This window comes from Alosa sapidissima, chromosome 20 (genome assembly GCF_018492685.1).
Source record: "Alosa sapidissima isolate fAloSap1 chromosome 20, fAloSap1.pri, whole genome shotgun sequence".
Classification (NCBI taxonomy): Eukaryota; Metazoa; Chordata; class Actinopteri; order Clupeiformes; family Clupeidae; genus Alosa; species Alosa sapidissima.
Genome location: NC_055976.1, coordinates 17069874 through 17072869, shown reverse-complemented (window position 1 = coordinate 17072869; position 2996 = coordinate 17069874). Strand labels below are relative to the sequence as shown.

Here is a 2996-nt window from a genome sequence, read left to right as displayed (position 1 = left end):
GAGCTGTATGCGTCATGAGAGAACAGGGAGAGTGTTTGGTCCCCTGGACAGCTTCAGACATACAGTAAGAGAACAGTATTTGCGTGACTGACTGAAGGATCTGATTTATGATTACCTCATCCCACATCTTTTATTTTGGTCTACTTGCTGCGGTATTTGTGTCATCACGAGCCAGGCAGTTGGTTTGTACATTATGTATGCTGAATCAACAAATACATGAATACTGATCGTGCTGCACTAGCACATTTGGACTCTGGACTGACCACGCTGCACCAGCACATTTGGATAGTAGAGAAAGTGACAGGAAGTGAGTAGAGAGATATGGAGTGGGACCGGAAAATGACCTGTGGGCATCTGGACCCGAATATGGTATGGACCATAGATATAAGAAAGCTAGATACCGAATTAGGCTCCAGAACATACATAAATAGCGCTGCCATATTGGTGGGGGCAACAATCACTGCAGGCCAATGGAGGAACATTTGACAGTGACTGGAAATCAGACAGGCGTCTCTGATTGCCGGCAAGTGTTAGACAGTAAGGCCAAGTGTTAGACCTTGAATTACCTTGAATTTCCCCTAGGACCTTGAATTTCCCCTAGGGATCAATAAAGTATCTATCTATCTATCTATCTATCTATCTATCTATCTATCTATCTATCTAAACAGTAAGCCCATAGACAGTAAGGTGCTTGCCCTCAGAAATATGGTGGCCGCATTCACGTATGCCACCTAGTAGAATTTGACAGACAATGCGGTATCTAGCTTTCTCATCTATGGTATGAACGCTGTAACCAGTTACGCCACAGCGCCCCCCGTCCACAGATATTTTTGGAAACAACAAACACTATATTGTAGACCTACTGCAAATCATAGGGCCTACAGTATATTGTAGACCTGCTGCAAATCATAGGGCCTACAGTATATTGTAGACCGGCTGTAAATCATAGGACCTATATTGTAGACCTACTGTAAATCATAAGGCCTATATTGTAGACCTACAACTGTAAATCATAGGACCTATAGACCTACTGTAAATCATAAGGCCTATATTGTAGACCTACTGCAAATCATAGGACCTGTATTGTAGACCTACAACTGTAAATCATAGGACCTATAGACCTACTGTAAATCATAGGGCCTATATTGTAGACCTATTGTAAATCATAGGGCCTTCATTTCATGGTGGGTTAAGTGCATTGACAAGCAAAATTCTGGTGCATGAGCTACAGCCATCGTGTGACATCTGGGAACACTGAGCTAGCGGTTAAGGTGTTGCACATGGTGTTACAGTAAATTAGCAAATTGTTTTAGCCTAGTTTTTAAATCAGCTTTAGTTAGGCCTAACACTTTGTAGTTTACCCATCATTCAAATCAGTACCCGTTGTGCTATTCAAATAAACAACAAAAGAGCCAGAGCAAATTTCTAAAAATATTTATTAGAGGTTATGTATCCTTTGATGGATGATGACCATAACAACCATAGACTGTATATGATAACAACTGACCACACTGATATGGATGCCAGTAGTACAGTATTTCAGTATATGATAACCATACAGTTCTTGGAACTAGACACAGAGTTGTTTCTTTGTCTGCCTATGTATGTACAGTACACTTTAGCAACTTACCAGATTATAAAGGGAAAACAAACACACAAACAAACAAACAAAAACACTTCAAAGTTGCCAATGATTTGCAGTAAGCGCCATACAGCATTAGAATAGGTTGCGTGTAATAATGGAATAACTAGAATAGAATACACAAGGCCTGGTCTGCATTGGATCACAACAGAAATGTCATTTTCGCTCCCTCACAAAATGGTCCTTACATGGTCCTCTCAGACACTTTGGTGTATGTGAGCATGAGTGTGAGTGTCAGTGTGTGTGTGAGAGAGTGTGTGTGTGTGTGTGTGTGTGTGTGTGTGTTCTATGGGTTTGTGTCGTTTCCATAATCCCTTAGGGGCTTCTTCATCAGACACACACATTCCACCGGGATTGCTATCCAGCTACTTCAGAGGTAGGGAGAGTCGACCATCTGCTGCTGTGCGGCACTGAAGCAGGTATGCTTCCCTCACAGTGGCAGGTTTTTGCAACAGTAGTTTGAATTCATTCCTCTGACTGCCTCTCTCTCTCTTTCTTTGTGTGTCTCTCTGTCTGTCTGTCTCGTTGTTTGTGAAGTTGGCTTTGTGGTTTCTCTCATCCAGATTGAAAAACAGAGTGTGAAACTTAGAAGAAAGAAAAGCTGAATTCCTGGATTGTTGACAAATACAGCAACGATTCAGACACAGTACTGAAGACCTTTTTTTTCACTATGAAGAAATCATCATAATTATAATTACAGTAATAACAGTGATACAAAACAAAAATACAATCAGTTAGAAATCAATGTGTCATTCCCCGAGGCCGAACATCAGTGGGCTACGGACAGGCACAGTCCACCTCTACATCAGTGGGCTACTGACAGGCTACTGACAGGCACTGTCCAACTCTACAATCTTAGCCACACTGGGCATCTGGACAGTGTTGATAGCCGAGGAAACAAGACAAAATGAAAACAAAACAAAAATAATAATGAAACTAATTAAAAATAAAAAATAGAAACAATATATCTGCTTTTCTAAACATAGTTAGATAGGACATTCTTCCATTTTTAACTCCTGATAACTTAAATATTTTAGATAAGACATAAAGAGTGAGAGGGTTTTTTTGGCATGAATTTAGAGGGGAAATGAGAATCCTTGCTCATTAGTTAATCCCTCAGTTTAACAATTCATTTTCATATATTTAAAAATCTGTTTCCTCAGTTGAATAATCCATACCCATCACTGTGGATTGGTTTTGGGAACAGGAGCAGATTTACAAATCTGTGGCTATGGATGTTTCAAGTAAGGGAATAGAATGCAAATCCTTGCACATGGTTGACAAACAGAGGGAAATTGATTTGCACAACCGTGGATAGTGTTGAGATATTGAAGAAAAGGATTACAAATCTGTG

General features: G+C 40.2%; 1 protein-coding gene across 1 annotated transcript in view; it reads right to left on the bottom strand.

The window, feature by feature from the left end:
• Positions 1 to 1419: 1419 nt before the first annotated feature.
• Positions 1420 to 2996, bottom strand: part of loxl1 (lysyl oxidase-like 1) — a 29680-nt gene continuing 28103 nt past the window's right edge. Inside the window, 1 exon segment of the mRNA XM_042074720.1 lies at positions 1420 to 2996. This exon segment is cut by the window's right edge and continues 1940 nt beyond it. The gene's annotated coding sequence lies outside the window, so the exon portion shown is untranslated.